The sequence below is a fragment of the Protomyctophum bolini genome (assembly GCF_963924005.1).
Source record: "Protomyctophum bolini genome assembly, chromosome: 15".
In the NCBI taxonomy this organism is placed as follows: Eukaryota; Metazoa; Chordata; class Actinopteri; order Myctophiformes; family Myctophidae; genus Protomyctophum; species Protomyctophum bolini.
In genome coordinates, this window is record NC_137876.1 from 13,729,415 (window position 1) to 13,748,317 (window position 18,903).

Sequence of the window (18,903 nt, forward strand, 5' to 3'; positions counted from 1 at the left end):
ATTAGCAAATTAAATCCCTTCCTTTGCCATGGTGAGCAGATCATCAGACCTAGTTATTAAATAGACCACTATACTAATGTGCTGTGACACTGGGTGAAGCCACTTCTCCAGCCCCTTGGTCTTGTAGAAAAGATTACTTCAATGTCGTACTGGAAATATTTAACCACTAAACCTGACACTGCTGTAAAGCAAATACAGCAGATATACAAGCTCACAATGTGTCACATTGTGGCGTGTTGTGAGTAGATCAGCTATAGTTTCGCTGCAGGACACCATCATACGACATGTATAAATTAAGCACATAGGCCTAGGCTATATTTGAGAATTCTTATCTATAAACATGCCCAAAATAGAGACGCCAGGGTTAATGTGGTTAAAGCTGCTGTTCTGCTGTTCTTTTCTACTGGTGAGAATTTAAAAGTATAAAGTTTGCCTTGGTATGCAGTAAAGTCCTCAGTGTTCAATTAACTCAGAAGGGTCCACTAAAGGCCTTGACAGAGTCCATTTGGTTAATTTGTACACTCTCAGTCAACTTAACACGTGGGATTTTCAAAGTGTTCTGAAAAGGCTGAAATTCAGTGACAAATGAATGATACACATGATACACTATTATAATATTATAACAACACAGCATAACCACATCATAATGCATCATCTACGTCTACGGCTTGTTATTTGGCAGGACCTGTTAAAAGCCCATCTCATGAAAGCAAGCAGCCACTGATCCAGATTGCTCTTGAGACAGAAAATCTATACATCTCTCTCTCTCTCTCTTCACCCCCCCTCCACTCTCTCTCTCTCTGCAACAGAGGGACGACTCTACGCTACAAGCTAGCTACCTTTCCCTAATGGCCTTCAGAGAGTCCCCTCAGAGGAGAGCTTTTGTCCAGCGTTGTTACTTTGACAGACAAACACACTCAGGCTGTATCGCCTGTGTTTTTACACTCAGTGCTCTTAACCTATTTGTACGCTTTATATTTACACGCACCAGTTAACAGCGAGCTCCCTAGCCAGGCTTTACCTCACTTTCAAGTCCTAGTAAAACATGTCATGGGTCCAGCGAGCGTGGGAGGGGACTCAGTGGTGGACGATACTCAAGTAGATACTCAGCTATTCGAAAGAACAAATTACAAAGTGCATTTTCTAGTTGACATCAATGCATTTATAGACAAAATAAGAATCAGACATTTTGAGGAATTGAGGAACTGTTTGAAGTGGTTAATTCATAATATATATTTTTGTAAGTTTGGGTCCCAAGAGTCCCTTTAGAGAAATGTAGTTGAGTCAAATATTCCAGCTAGGTTCAGGGAGACATGCAGGTTTTTGAAGTGTGCCCCCTTCAAGATGTGGGTAGACAGAAATGGTGCCAACTTAATTATAATTAAGTCGTGAGGAGAGTGCTCCTTTGAGTGCAGTAGTACTCAAGTAAATGCACTTACTAGTTACTGTCCACAACTGCTTTCAAGTCCTAGTAAAACATGTCATGGGCCAAGCGTGAGAGCGGACTGCACTTGACTATTCTGACATCGAGAGACACCACCCCCCACCCCCCCTGCCCAAAAAAAAGAACTCCAGCATCATCAATCATTAATCCAATTCCATCGCCAAATGCTGTGATTGTGCAGTGGTGTGCTGCCTGGAGGAGGAGACAAGGCCAAAAGGACCACGGTCTTTGTATCTTTCCCTCACACATTTTCATGATTGACCATCCTGGACTCTATTATCACCCGGAAAATAGCATTGGATTTGAATCTCAAAACAACATTGTTGTTGTGAGTTTAGCACTATATATATAGCCCAAGGCTCCTGCCTTGGCCTGTAAATATTTATGGCTTAATCTTTAGCCCAAACAATGGTTAGAATTAATACAAGTCTGTATAATTTAAGAGGCTCAGGGGCTTTCATTTAAACAAATGCATACAAAAGGTTTACCTCTGCATTGTCAGTGTATAAGCTCTTTTCACAATGGCAGGCCATTTGCTTTCCTGTTTCATCTAAGTGGAGAGAGTCAATGTTTTCATCAGCAGTAGTGGCTGGCTCATCAAGCGTAACAATGGCCCTGACAAATACAAAAGATCAAACCTTCTTAGCCTGTGGAGTCCTTACAGAACCTTACAGTCACATCACAATGGCAATGATGCACCAGGGTCCATTATTCTCCTCGATACAGCTTGACAATTTCCTAAAATTATGTTTGCTCTGTTCTTAAACACATTAACCCTAGCATCCCTAATGTCGGCATTTCACCATATAGATTGAAATAAATAGAAATAAAATCTTCACAAATAACAAAAAAAAAATAGCAGGGTTTGGAGGTCAGCCGTTTTCATCATGAGACAGAATCATACAAAGTATAAAACAGTGCGTCATTAAGAGTGGTCAATACATATTGGTCACATCTGCCAATTACCCCAAGTGGCAAAGTCGGCACAGCTGTTACCTAAATTGACCACGACTCTTGCCTGTGTTTATTTTCTCCACCAGGCCGAAGGCATGGGGAGAGAGTATGTTTTGCACTCCGTGTGTGTGTGTGTGTGTGTGTGTGTGTGTGTGTGTGTGTGTGTGTGTGTGTGTGTGCGCGCGCGCGCGTCCATCTTTCCGTCCGTCCGTCCGTCTGTTACCAGCTAATCTCCGGCACCGATTACCCGGTCGATGCCAAATTTTGCACACACACTCCCTGGATGCCAACAATGAACCTCTGCCCCAAATTTTCCAGAACGGCCTGTTATAGCGCCACCAGGAGGCCGACTTTTGTAAAACACATTGTTTCATATTACTCCTCCAGATTCTGTCCAAAAATCCCGGAAATCTTTACACAGCATCTCTATAATCATGTGTTCAAGACGGATCTGTCCAATATTTCATATTCCATCCTAATTGGCTAACATTGGCTTTCAAAGTTTGCAGGATTGGCCCGTTTTGAACAAAAAGCCTCAAATCATGAACGCAGCATGCAATTTACTTGAAATCTTTCACAGACTTTCCTACTAGGCTGAGGAATATATCCCACCCTTTTCACATTGGCCTGTTATAGCGCCACCAACAGGTGGATTTTTGCAAAACACATTTTTGGAACAAAATGCCTCAAATCATCCAATTGCCATCCAAAGCGTAACAAGAAATGACACCCTTTTCACATTGGCCTATTATAGTGCCACCGGGAGGCCACATTGGTAACCAATGGAGCTGTAACTATTGCAAAATGAAACCAAATGGACCCATTTTACGCTCTCAAGAGATACATTATTAAACATGTTAAACATCTGCATTATTTAATTTACAAGAAGTCTACACAATTACAATATTTGATTTGATCAATGTTTGCCTGTTATCTCTCCCATATGGTATCACATCAATACTGCATGGAATTGTGGACAAAACCTTTCCAACGACAGCAAATGATTATTTCGTTTTGGGTCTGAGCGTCTAAAACTCATCAAATGGTAGTCCGTAGCTCAAATGCCGAATACATAATGGACCTTGAAGTGAAAAATGTTTAAAATAACTGAGTGTAGATTAGAGTCCCATAGATTAAAATCATGCTATCAAATGGGGGTTTGTGGCCTAAATATAAACCACCAGGTTACACTCTCAGAGGTACGGACCCCAGACCCATAAGTGTCCATCTTGACCCCTGGTGGTCCCAGGACCCGTCTTTGAGAAACACAGATTTAAATCCCTTATAGTGCCCTGACAAGCTGCTCTCACATCAAAATGCCATGCATTACATATGTCCCAAATCTGGCTCCATTTGCTATTTCTGCACAATGTGACCCTAATACGTTGTGCTGCCGAGTGTCTGGTCTTAGCTGGCTTATAAATTATTCAGGAAACGATTGCGACTGAAAACAGAAATGAACGCGGTGCCTTCAAAACGATGAGAGTTGCTGTATTTATCTCGCCTGAGGATTTTGGGTCATGGTTGTCACAAAAGTGATTGTGAGGAGGATTCCCCCTTCCCTAGGAACGGCCTAGCACTGTGCCAGTCCCTCCAACATCACAGTGGCCACACACACACACACACACACGCCCACACGTGCGCCCACCACCACCATCTGCCATCCCTGAGTCTGACCCTGTCATTCCATGGATAATGCATCTGACTGAGTAGCACGCTGGGTGAACACAGCACCCTCAGTCACTGGCCGTGTTCTCATATCACCTCATCACGTGTGTGGACGAGATGGAGGGATGGCATGGCGTTGTTGAGAGGGGGGGCAGGTGGATGAAAGGTATCCCAGGTGATGCCTCCAGAAGCCCTTCTCCTCTTACAGTCACTAGAAACCAACCCAAGCTCTCACACGCGCACACACACACGCGCATGCAGAGCTATCAATTCAGGGCTACTGCAAAGACAGCCCAATGAGAGTGTGGGGGGAGGTATAGGGAAGAAGGGGAATGATAAAGAGTGAGAGAGAGCGAGTGAGAGAGAGGGGGCGAGAGGGAGCGCGCGCGAGTGTGTGTGTGTACGTGTGCGTGCGTGAGAGAGAGAGAGAGAGAGAGAGAGAGAGAGACTGAGTGAGCCAGGAGAGCAGAGAGAGAGAGGGGGATGGAAGGAGCTCTGTGAGGCTGTGATATTCTCTCCTCCTGGATGTGGCTTTTTTTCCTCCACGGTTTTGTCTCTTCATTGTCTGACCACACAGCGTCCCCCCCGGGAGCAGACAGCCACTACGCGGACGGACCCGTATACGCAAGCTAGAGGAGCCGAGCCTGGGCATGAATCGGCCCCAACAAAGAGCCTTTGAGATGGCAGCGCGTGCTTCTGCCTGGAGGGCGGAACGCATCATGCTTTCCCAGGCAAGCGGCAGCCTGCAGTGCGCGGTTGCTTGAGAGGAGAGCCAGCCTTCCTCATCGCTGGCTGAGTCTGTGTGTGTGTGTGTGTGTGTGTGTGTGTGTGTGTGTGTGTGTGTTTATGAGAGAGGGAGTGTGGCGTGTGTGTCAGCGTGTGGTGGGGGTCTGGGTATGTGCGTGCGTGCAAGCGTGTGTAAATGTGGGTGCGCGTGAATGAGTGTGTGTGTCTAACAGTGTGTATGTGTGCACTCTTCGCTCGCAAGCCTTCCTGGAGGAGAGAGGAGGCTCTCCTCATCGCTGAACGACAAGGTAAGAGAAATGACTGCTATATATGTATTTATTTTCTACAGAGCCCCCGGTTTTGCCTCCCCCCTCTGTCTCTCTCTGTGTGTCTCTCTCTCTCTGTCTCTCTCTTTCTTACACACCAAATGTGTAAGTGCAGAAAAGAGAAAGAGAGGCTTAGCGTCATTGATAAAGAGTGGGCTACTGTGTGCTGCCTGGCTGTGCACTAGGCACCAACGGAGGTGGAGGAACAGAAGAAGAATGCAGTGAGGTGGCCAGGTGGTGATGGTGGCGGTGGAGGTGATGGTGATGGGGAGGAGAGCGCAGGCAAAACCAAAAGAAGCTGTCCGGGAGGATGACTGGATTGGTTTAGTGAAGGACCGCATCCCAAAGCACTGCCTTCACCTTCTTCTCACCACCCACCCCCTCCATCTCCACATCCATCCACCCCCAAACCCCCCCCCCCCCCCCCCCTCTCTCTCTCTCTCTCTCTCTCTCCTCTCTCTCTTTATTGTAAAGGAAGACAATCCCAAAATGCTGCCTGGTACAAGACAAAAAATGTGTCAGATCACCTAGTGACAATATTCTAACAGTATACTAATGCCACTGCCACGGCAGACTATAAACTGCAAGGCATTGTGAAAACAAGCTACCTGTTTTTGTCCTCGCACATTGACGCGTGTATGCATCTGTGTGTGTGTGTGTGTGTGTGTGGGCTGAGTGCTCAGGTGAATTCTCTGGTCTATTTATTAGTTAAATTGTAGTTAAAAATCAAATGAAAGGACGGCCTCCCGAGGAATGCATTCTAAGGTGAGGGAAGGACATGAATCTGGCATGTGTCAGGTCTGTTTCATCAACACCTGTGTGCATTCCCGGCATAACAGTGGCACGCGTGGAGAGATTGCCGTGAGAGAGGCTCCAATTGCAGCATGCATGTGGAGACAACAACAATGCAGGTGAAATCTGCTCGACACAAGAGTTTGAAATCAGACGCGCCGCCGACGTAATGTGTCAGAGCGTGTCATCTTTTGCATTGTGAAGTTGGGAAAAAACTAAACCCAGTAGCACCTTTAAGGTTGTGGGCATGCAGGCTAATCATGAAGAAGGGAGATTTGTCTTTCCGTTACGATAATGCTCCAATGAGTGTGTGCAGGAAAGGTTGCAGTTGTAAGTCTTACTATCACAGTTATCCATAGTCATCAATGTGCTTCCCTCTCATGCCATTAAATTATTATGGACTATGCTGGTCTCACACGAAAGCCTGATTTATACTTCGTTGTACGAATGACTGTAAATTAAGCATAAGTCATCTCTCGTCCAGCAAGTGCATGTAGTAACTATACAGTATACAGCTAATGGATGATTCCAATCAATCAGTGACGCAGACTATAGGAAACCCCCTTTCTTTTCAGTCTGAATCCACTTAAAGGGAAAACATGACAATGTTCACCTTATCAGTGTATCCTACAGTATCTCTGCTCTTTATTTATTATAGTGTGTTCCAGTAGCAGCCCTGTATTGTTTCTGAACGCCAAATCATTGTTTCTGAACGCCACCACAATTGTGCTGAAAAGTTTACCCCAGTTTGGAAAACTTCCTTCCTGGTTTTCAGATGCTACCCATGGTGACCATCACGTCATTGTTTGCTGTCGTTATAAAAAAGAATAATATATATATAAATAATAATATATACATATATAATATATATATATATATATATATATATATATATATATATATATAGATACACACACCGGTATATAATTCCTTTGCTTGCTTGCCCAGTGCCCACCACCGCAGAGGTTGTGGGTTCAAATCCACCGTGGTGCATCCGGCTTTGTTAATCGTCTATACTGGTCTATACGAACACAATTGGCCCGCGGTCGGGGGAGGGAAGCCGGGCGGGAAGGTTGAAATGTGTCCCTATACAAGTAATTCTACGGGGTGGGGCGGTACCTGTCAGCAGGGAGTGTTGGGAGGGAGGAGTAGGACCAAGGCTCTTCCACGTCCTCCTATAGTGGGGGCTTCTCACTGGTAGGTGAGTCAGTCAGTTGGTTACAATTACAACAGCAGACGTGTGTGGGGGGAGGAATCAATTGGCATAATTACTAAATTGTGGAGAAAGAGGAAAAAAGCAATTGACTTCAAAAATATTAATCAGGTTGATAAATGCCAGGCATAGACTGAATGAGCAGCACTTGCCTGTGAAATGCATATTGGAGAATGGTTGGAATAGATAGAGGAATGTTCTTAATCAATATGGGTTCTGGGTTGTACCATAGTCTTTTGTTTTTCATAACTATATGATAATCATCAACAATGAACGGAAACATGTACTGTACATGCAGATAAACAGTGCAAGCATTTCTGTGAGATAGTTATAGCAGGTGTTGATTAAGCTGATAGTGTGATGTTCGAGAGAACAAGACTGCATGAATGCAAGGATTTTGGACATCATGTGGCCTATGACGTCAGTACAACTATGGACTATGGAAGGTGCAGCAACATCAAAACGTTAGTCTTGCTCTGTACTCTGAACCTTTAAAAAAAAAAGCAGCCATTTAAACGGTCCGAGCTGCTCCAGTGTTTTCATTACCTTTGTTGCTCGGTGTCCCACTCCTGTGACACATTGGACCGGCCAAAACCTGGCTGATGCATGCTAGATCTCCCCTTAAAAATTAAACATTAGCCTATTCACAATTATGTGAAAATAAATTTGGAGAGTTGCTTCCTTGGCCTACACAACCTTGACGTGCAAAAGGAATTTGGCGCTGATCCATCTAGTGGTGAGATTAGTCTCAGACGCATGCACGCACACACAGACCCTCTTATAGAAAACTTTCCCCATTCCAGAGCAACATTAGCAACTTCCTCCTGGGGATCCCGAGGCTTTCCATGGCCAGTGTAGAGATATAGCCTAATCCCCCCATCTGGTCCTTGGTGGGTCTCCTCCCAGTGGGACGTACAGCAAGGAGCTACTAGGGAGATGCTCGGGAGACATCCGTACTAGATGCCCGAACCACCTAAGCTGGCTCCTTTCCATGTCAAGGAGAAGTGGTTCTACTCAAGAGTCTCCCACAGATGACTGAACTCACCCTATCTCTAAGGGAGTGGCCCACCACCCGTCTGAGAAAACTTATTTCAGCCACGGCACGCAATTTTATTCTTTCGGTCATGACCCACACTTCATGACCATAGGTGAGAGTAGGAAGATTGCTCTGTATATCGAGCGCTTTGCCTCACCATAGAGACACACTAGAAAAATCGAATAGCTGTGGTCCTGTTGCTATCAGTAACCAAAACACCACTGTGTGTTGATCTCAGGTTACACGTTGATATTCAAGGAGGGGAACAAGTACAGCGAGTGACTGAGAAGTTATTTTAGGACGAAAACCCACAGCACAACAACACACATCATGCACAGGAAATCCCAGGCACACATACGTGGACATCCACTTAGCTCTCACATCATTCGTTTTTTGGAAAGGCCCACATGTGTGGTCCACCTTAAATGCACGGTCCAGCTCAGGCTAGCAGTTACACACACACACACACACACACACACACACACACACACACACACACACACACACACACACACACACACACACACACACACACACACACACACACACACACACACACACACACACACACACACACACACACACACACACACACACACACACAGAAACAGTGCGCATTTACAGGCCAACATGCAGCCAGTGGCCATGAGGCGTCAAACACTAAAGATTTAAATGAGGCTCCAAGTCCGAATCCCACTCCTCTGGGCCGGAATGCCGTGCACACTGGGTGACGGAATTGGCTCCAAGAATCTTGGACCAAGATTGATACAAAGAGGTTGCAGCAAGGCACCAGGGGGTTAAAGAATGGCCACAACGTTGTCCCCTGCAGGGACATGCTGACTGCTGAGCAGCAGATTGGAAGAAGTAAGTACGAATTTGTTGCGTTCGTGGCAATATGGGGCGAACAATAAAGCTGGCCCAGAGTCCCACTGCATGAATAAATTAGACAAAATAACGAGAGAGCGCTCTCTCTCTCTTGCTCGTCCCATTGGTCGAGCTTGATCATACGCTCATCAGCTGAGCATCAAAACATGCTCAACGTAATTGTGCGAGCCAGGAGCATCATTAATTAAACAGAGTGCAAGTCTTGCAGTGCAATAGTCTTTCACTGCATAGTACCCTTCTCTCGCCTATAAGCTGTTTAGCAGTGCACCACACGTACTGCAATACACTTCACAGACAACAGCCTAATTTCCTGGTTTTGGGAGTGCAAGGTATGTGTTCGGGCATGTGTCAGCAGCATCGCAATACAGAAGCCCCATAAAAAAAAGCCTGGAGCCCAGGCTTTTACAACGTCGTTATGGTAAGGTGTCGAGAGCGGACAGCGACCACACAGCATTTACTGTGCATTATTGCGTTATGCCTGATTTATTCATGGTCGTGTGCCGTATCGTGCACCGGAAATAGCCGATGTATAGATCAGCCCGATCTATACAACTATTTCCGTTGTGCGACACCTGCTCACAGCTATAAATCAGGCATTAGTTCTCTACAGGCTGTGGTGGGTTGCTGGTGGGAGGTAAAGAAACATGGCAGACCTTTTGGGGTCTGCCATTTGCAGTCCGCCTCTGTCTTTGAGGTGCATAACACAGGTATCAGCATTGAGTTTGTGAGACAGATCATATTATACAGGGCTACATTTTTCTGTCCCTACTCAAAACCATTGTAATTGCATGGACCTACAACATGTAAAATTAAGTCACTACATCCACGTATTTGCTTTTTAAGCTCCCAAGCCACAACAACGTGCCAAATCACAATAAGTACCTTTGTTTGCACCTCCAATACAGTCGTGTGGCGTCGGTTCCCTTCCCCTGTTCAGGCTGTTCGCATGTACGAGGGCACTGTAGCTAAAATAATACTTTTCTTGTCCATTTACTCTGCCTGATGAGTCAAGTGTCAATATATGACAGGAGAATGATGTATGTTCTCGGTCAGCCTGACTGTCCTCTCCTCATATCCTCACTATTTGCTGCCTCGCTTGTTTACAGCAGACGACACCCAAGGTGACGGAGGAAAGAATCAGGTAGCCTATAGAGAGGCATAACAACAGAACAGACCCACCGCCAGGCAACCTCATTGTCAGGATAGTAGTGACAGCTTTCAATCAATGTCTGGTCCATCTATTCTGTTATATCCAACACTCTCCCTGTTGTACTACTTCCCCCTCCTCATTTCCCTTCGCCTGCTTCCTCTCCATATGTCTGTGTCAGTCACCGTTCCTTCATCAGTGTCCCGGCTCGGCTTTCCTCTTTCATCCCCCCCTCCTCTTTGTTCCCTGCCTCCCGTCGACATTAACATGGGAGTGATGTGCGCTCACGCTCCGCTGTCTGCCCTTGAAGTTGTGTGACGACCCACAGTTGTGAGGCAGTGGATGTCGTATTCTTTCACATTTATTTTACTATTCACTATTCATTCATTGGACCCAGGTAACGGAATTATGACAGGGAAGCGCCTTGATCATTCATTCTCTTTAGAATTGCTGGGCCAACGTAGGATGCCCTCTCGACCTTCGAGCCGTTTCTGACTTTAGATGTCTGTAGCGGCAGGGCTGTTAAACTGGCGACCCGCTGGCCCCCAAGAGGTCCAATCCGACCATTTATTTATTTATGTAGCCTCTCTAATGCCGCCCTCACCACCCTCGCATCTGCACCTGTTGTCTCCTTGCCGGTGAGCTTGTTGTGTTTAGCATAACAATAGACGGCAGTTTACCTCACTGCTCTCGCTGTCTGTACGTTGTCTCCTAAAATTCCCGTCTCCCAACATCCTTATTGTGCAACAATGGAAACTAGAATAGTGCCTACCCAGAGTTGTGTCAGTCGTGGGGTGCAGCCCTCAGGACATGAGGGGAGTTAGTGAGCCCGCCTGGGAAGCCAAAGACCCTGGTTGCCCCAGGTTTGATTCCAGGGCAGGCCAGCCTATGTCGATATTTGTTTGGCTTTTTCTGCCTTTATTAGATAGTGTACAGTAGTCTGACAGGAAATGGGGAGAGAGATGGGGAGTGACACGCAGCAAAGGTCATCGGGATTGGAAATCGAACCCGTGACACTACACTACACTAACCGTCCGGACCTGAGAAAGACTCTTAACCCCTAATTGCTCCCCGAGCACCGTAGAATGGATTGTGCCTAGTAGTTATAGGATGGGTAAATGCAGAGGACACATTTTGATGTGGAAATATACAGTGACCAAACTCCCCTAGGTGTGGGGACTATAAGTGAAAGTGCTTTTGGAGGTGAAGAGAGATACATGCTATTCCAAATTGGGGATGATTGGATGGTTCATTCATGATATAAAATGATGTCATTCTTTTGTAAGAAATGGAAGGGCAAACTGAATAAAACAGAATAATTTGACACCAAGGCTGAAGCAGTGCTGAAAAACCAGCATCAGGATGTTCTGGACAACATATATCACTCTTGTCAGTAATGAACATCTTAACTGCACGTGCAGGTGACAGAGACAACTAAATGACATTTATGAAAGTAACAACTGCTCAGAAACTCAGGTGTTGAGTTACTGTAAAGGGCCACTTCACCTCTTTTGCAACCAGATCTTATTTTATGTGTGTGATACATGTTTTTAGATATTTTAGTCATGACCACAATTTGTCATGAAAATGTGGTCTCAATTCCTTCCTGGACTACAATTCACACCTCCACGCAGCCTCCCCCCTCTCCACGAGGAGGGGCAAAGCATTATGGTCATTGTAGAAATTCAGCTATCAGTCAAACACAGACTTTTTTTGGCCATAGGGTGCAAATGTCAAATTGTGCTACTGTTATCTACTACAAATACTATTAACATTGAGTGACTGCAGTTCCTCCAAGCGGTGAAATGTCCCTTAAAGCTAAGAGATTGAAGTGGTGTCTGAAAGCAGCAACAAAAAAATGTGTGACACTGTTCAATGCACTGCGGCACGTAAGCAAAAGGCATTGTGATGTATTTTCGAATTCCTTTTGAAGAATAAGAAATAAAATGTGCCATGTGAAATATTTCGTAGCAGTATTTCAAATAAATGGTTTATTCATTAAAAGGATAAGGCTCCCGTAACAAAAAACAGCATTGTTTACTCATCACAAATGCCTTGTAGCCTGCTGCCTGGTCTGCGACTGTAATACCATACCAATCATAAAAGTAATCTTCTTCACATTAAACAAAATTCATAAAGTGAGACACTACAGTTATAGCAGAGACAGGCTGAAACAACAAAGCAGGCAGTGACAGCTGCGGGAGTATAATACAGGTGTGCATTCACAATTCACATGTACATGTACATGTGCATCTGCGCGTGCACGTGCATACTGCATATGTATGTGTGCATGCATACATGTGTGCATCCACTGGTTCACTGTTCGCTCGTGCACAACATTTCCGGCCTGTATAAAGTCGCATTTTGCTCAGTGGCCTGAAATGAGTCTGACAAGTGCCTTTCTCCAAAACTCTTTGCAATGTGCATTACTGTACATTCACCCATTCACACTCTGACCAACCTGGTCATCGGTTGCAGCTAGGGATTCAGTGTCTTGTTCAAGGACACTGAATAGTTGATAACTTTAAATTCCTGGGCATACACATCACAGACACATTCACATGGTCACTCAACAACGAGTACATCCTCAAGAAGGCGCAGCAGCGACTGTACTTTCTGAGGCGCCTTAAAAAATTCGGCTTAAGTACAAAAGGACTAGTGAACTTTTATCGCTGTATAATTGAAAGTGTCTTAACTGGCTGTATCACAGTGTGGTACGGTAACACGACCGCTCAGGACTGCAACAGGTTGCAGAGGACCGTTAAAACAGCAGCTAAAATCATCGGTAGCACAGAATTACACAGTCTCCATAACATCTACACCACTCGTTGTACGAAAAAAGCCCACAACATCATGGAAGACACTAGCCATCCCGCAAATACCCTGTTCAAACTACTCACTTCCAAAAAACGCTACCAGAGCATCAAATCTCGTACCACCCGTCTCAGTAACAGTTTCTACCCCCAGGCAGTCAGGCTGCTGAACAGCTGACCTTGAACTGTATTGCACTGTTTTGTCACTTTTTTCTGTTTTTTTGTCTTTTTCTTGCACTATAGATGTCGTTTATGTCCTGTGTATGTAAGACTGAGAGTGCTCTGAGCAAAATAATTTTCATTGTATACTCTGTATCTATACACATGACAAATAAACCTGAACTTCAGCCAGTGTTCATTTCGTCAACTAAAACAATGGCGAAAAATGTTCGCCGACTACCTTATTTCACTGACGAAAACTAAATAAAAACTAAATAAAATCTAAGGCTTTGACGATTAGAACTATGATTAAATATATTGAGTATTTCGACAAAAAATACAAAACTAGACCAGACTGTTAAAGAGGGACTAGTGGAGAAGAGATCCAGTAGAACTAAGACAAGTCATATGTTATGCTTGCTTGTGTGTTGGCTGTAAACGCTGAAAATAGACCATCTACAGATTTAGGCGACTTCAAATCATATGATATTTACTTTAGTCAACTAAAACTAAAAGTTTAGAACACTGCAAGGATGAGCCTGGGATCGAACTGGGCCGAACTGTAGCCTCGCGTGGTCAAGACACAAATGTGCCGGTGCGAAAAAAGATTGTGATATATAGTCTGGCCATGTGAGGCTAGGGCCGCTGTTGCTCCTCCTCAGCCACTGTCACCCGCCCACAGGGGCTTTGAATGAGAAACCCCGGGGACGCACATGACACGCCACACAAGCTGCGTGACATTTGAAACGCCCCAGGAGATGTTTGATGGGCTTTCATTGTGAGTGGGCCGTCGGGGCGGACATGAATCACCTCAGGTCAATGTTCAGTGTTTAGACACTCTAACGTCATGTAGTAAGATGGGCCGCTGATGTAACTACTTTGATGTGCTTTAAGCTTGTAGATCTGCTATTTCCGTTTTTCCTAATCTTTTTTGGAAGAATAAAGAATAATGAATATGTCAGTAATTTCTTTGTATATTTCGGTTATAGGTCATATCTGCCCTGTGCATTTTTTGATTACCAGGCAACAGAAATGTATTCTTTATTCATATCTTCCAATGTTCAATTAACGCCACAAACGCAATTAAATCATCAATCACAATTATGACAATTAATCGTCTTACTTAAATGTGTAATCGTGACAGCCCTAACTATGACCTTGACTTCCTTTGGCGTCTGTTCCAATTTCGGGGGCCACCCAAACATTATTGTTCATGAAGTATTTAGTGAAAGTAGTTCATAACAGTCGCTGCAGGAGACCTTGGGTGTGCATGCTCTATATAGATTCCCTCAGAGGTACTCACGGAGATTCTGTCAGAGATAGTAATTCATGGCGAGGTCTTGAGAATGTTGGTATCTGACCTTCCAGCTTCCAAGCTTTATGGCAGACTACTTGCATGAAATATGCATGGTAGCAAACGTGCCATTCTGTGTCACTGAATCCGCCTTACATCTCTCTCAAAGTATAAAATCTATCACAAGTGTGTTTTGTTTCCCCTACCCCTATCAGTAGAAGTGACTTCAAAGAGACATCGGCGATGAAACAACTGCATTAACTTATCCACTTAAATCTTATATAATATAGACTTAATTGACCGGGGTATACCCGAGGGGTCTGTCCTTGGCCCACTAACTACCCCCCCCCCCCCCCCCAACAAATCTCTCCCTCAAAATAGCCATTTCCGGCTGCATGTGAGCTTATAGATCGTCTATTTTCGCAGAATGTTTGGCTATTACGACATGCCAAGAATGATCAACTATGGTTCAAGTGGGTTAAATCACAAACACTTGCTATTGTACTGTCCAGTCACGTCCAGCTCAGGTCTACCTTGCCCTCACATTCTGTGTGTGTGTATGTGTATGTGTATGTGTATGTGTATGTGTATGTGTATGTGTATGTGTATGTGTGCGTGCCTGCCTGCCTGCGTGCGTGCGCATGCGTGCGTGAATGCGTGCGTGTGTGCGTGCATCTGCTAGTGTGTGTTGTCTGTGTGTGTGTCTTTGCGTGTGTGTATATGTTCGCCAAGCACAATGAAAAGATGACCCACCCCCTCTTGAGAAGCAAGGCAGTCTCATTACACTCAAAGGGCAAAGCGGTCATCATAATGAAGCGGAGAGAGGAGTGATCTCTGAGCCCTCAGCGCTGCACTGCAGAATCCAAAAACAGCAGTTGAGACCTTGATGCCACGTATCTACTGTATGCCACTGTAGTAGACAGATAGATAGAGCCTGTGTATCTATGCCACTGTAGTAGACAGATAGATAGAGCCTGTGTATCTATGCCACTGTAGTAGACAGATAGATAGAGCCTGTGTATCTATGCCACTGTAGTAGACAGATAGATAGAGCCTGTGTAATTCAGCATAGCTGGATTACCGATTCCTGCACTGGAATCCCCCCCCCCCCCGCCGCCGCCACACGCACACGCACACGCACACAAAAAGAGGATTACCTCATATCCATCTACCAACCCCACTTCGCTATTTGACACACATCTGCAAAACAAACACGCGTCTGGTGGCGTCTGGGGGTTGCTCTGTGTCCTAAAATTAGATCAGTGAAGGACTGGATGCAATACTAATCCCGTGAGCATAGTTACCTGCACTATCCCTATATCTGCATTGCCTGCCAACAAAGAGAGAGAGAGAGAGAGAGAGAGAGTTAAATCAGGGCAAATAACAGAAAGGAGAAATCATTCACAGGAGCTCAGAACACTAACGTTCAGCAAAGCCAATATCTTGTTGTCCCGATTCGATCAAACTCACACACAACTTGTGATCGGGGGATAACGCGAGGCAGAGTGACGCAGGGGTGCAAGAGTACCATTCAGCTGTGAGCGCAATGACATCATCTTTGGTCTTTATAGTCCATATTCCGACTTCTGGATTCAGATATTTTGGTCTGTACTATTTCCCCCCCCCCCCCCTCGACAACAAAAGTCTTCGACGAAAAGAGACAATGTAAAATCTGACGACGACTGTCTTGTCTCACACGTCTCTCCTTCCTCTCTCTGTATAGTTTCCTGTCTCTCTACAATGACCTATCTGAAAATAAAAGCATAAAATGCCAAAAATAAATCAAATGTGTTGATCTAGGGCACCCACCACCGCAGGGACCGTGGTTCAATTCCTGGCTGTAGTGGCCCTGGCTGGGCCGGGCCAGCGCTCCAATGAACAATACTGCCAGTCTTGCTGGTGAGGGATTGTGTCCTTTAGGGCTGCAAGTGCAACTATTGATTCGTTTTTCAATTAAATAATCAATCAAATAATCGAGAAGCGACACTGGGGAATAATGTAATTCGATTTGTATATAGTGAAACTATGCGATCTGCAAGCTCACAATAAGTCGCATCGCGACATGAGATTGTAGATTGACTATTTTTACTATTTTTGAGGGGCACTAGCCCCCCCTATGCTCAGCTTTGAGGGTCTGTGTAAACACAAACATTGAAGACAAAAGTGAGGATGCAAATTGTGATTGGCCAGAATGAGATGACGTATGATGACGCTGCGATGCATCATCAGGTTCCCAAACACTGCTGTGTGCCGAGAGGCGCACTGGTGTGCCTTGGTTACTGGCTGCAATATACTCTATACAAAAAGTTATGAATGATTATTATTTAAAAACAAAATTGATTTACAAAATAACACAATCATTTACAGCGTGATAGGAGCGATAGCACATTATTATAGAGGCTATTTTGCAGGTAAAAGTGTGCCTTGAAACTATGTCTTTCCCTCCGGCAGGTGCCACAGTACACATGGGGGTTGGCAGTGACTATGTTGGGGAGAACAATGGTTAAAAGTGTCCTCTTCAGCGACGCAGAATGAATACGTGCACGGCGGGTATTCCCGTCTGTTACTTTTCTGTTATTACTCCTTGCACAAGCCGTGAACAGCACAATTTCAGAATGACCTCATCCTCTTTGGGTTTTGATATCCGTGACAGCAGTAGACTCCAGAGTTTTGATAGATTCAAGACAAGACCACTGAGGCATAGGGTCAAGTCCCTGCAGTCCAGCGGGATGTGCCCAGAAAGCATGATTATGCACTGTGCAAGTTCAGCTATTGCCCAATGGGCTTAGATCAATAGCATATTGTTATCAAGACAGTCATAAGCTTGGTGGATTCAGAGAGGTCGATATGAGGCCAGATGCATGTGATTACAGCTTGTAAATCAATAATTGCATCTACTTTTCAATTCATTTCATCCATGAATCAGCGGTCATACTGTATGCGTGCGTTTATGCTTGGTTCCAATAACGTGGTGCTTAGCTTGTATTTCCAGAGCTAATCTCATACAGAACTAGTGGTCCAGAGTTTTCTGCTGAGCAAGAAGTACTCCAATTATTTTACTATTATTTTTATTAGCAATACCACAATGTAGAAATACTTTGTTGAAAGTACAAGTCCTGTATTTAAAAAAATACTTTAGTAAAAGTAACAAAGTATTGGCATCAAAATATAGGCCTACTACCAATATTTCCTTCTAAGATATATTGGAGTTATATAAGTAATATTATAAGTATATTGGAAGTAAAAGTAGTAAAAGTACTTTCCTGAACTGGCTGTTTTGAATCGATGATGCCTGATAAAGTCACGCGTGAATCAGCCGTATTATTTGCGATGGTATCCCCCCCACGTTATGACTGGCAGTGGCAGTGGAGGACTCTAGCAGTTTGCATTTCACTCATGAGTAAATATTGATTGATTTGCTTGTACATACAGGATACACTCTACGCGTAAATATTGGGACAGGCAACGCCAAACATCTGCACTTAGCCTACTGTAGAATAGCTATTCGCCCGAATGATTGACTGTCTGCAGTACAGTATAACTGTATATGCTTTATTCAAAAAGCAACCATGCACAACCGGTGCTTAAAAGCTTTTTTGTGTCTCTTTGAAGGATAACCATGGGCCCCGTCTCTCCATGGCATTCAGGTTCAACTAACTCAGTACTCCCCCCGCCAGAGCACATAATTTCCCTGTCAGGTGGAATTAAACTCCTACCCACCACCACCATTACGTATACATAGAGCGCTGCACTTACGCAACACTTAGGATATTGGCCCTGTGATTGAATTAGCCTTATGGGGGGTGGGGAATGTTTATCCCCCCTACCTATGCTCTCCTCACTGCCTTCTGTTAATGAGTCAGGTTCAGCCTTCTGCGATCGTGGGTCCTGACCCCCTTCCGCCTTCGGTGCCCCGTATGAGGCATCTGGGTCAGTGACACAATCAGGTTACACAATGACAGAGCTCATAACAGGCGCCTGGCCGAGTGGCTGATTAGAGTAAAAAATAGCAGATCTACAAGCTCACAATGCGTTGCACTTCGACGTGCCGTGAGCTTGTAGATTGGCTATTTTCGATGTGCGACACCTGCAACTCAACGCAACTCAACTGAGGCTTGAGGGGCAGAGGTGGAGGGAGCCACTGATGGACTGAGCGTCCTGCTGAGCACAGGACACGTACGGCACGGACCTCATTTCCTCGCCTCTCCCACCGTTTCACGGCACATGATGGGAGACGCTATCTGATCTACGGAGGGCACCTTGCCGCTCATGTGCGGTGGTCACATAATAACGTACAAAGCAGAGGTTCCCCACAGCAGGCCGTACTTAACCTGAATAAACCTGGCATCCCTAATTTGGGCATGTCCTTAATTATAGGCGTACATTTTAATATTTTCAGAAAATGTGAACAAAACGCTCAAAACGCGTGTTGTGAGCTTGAGGATC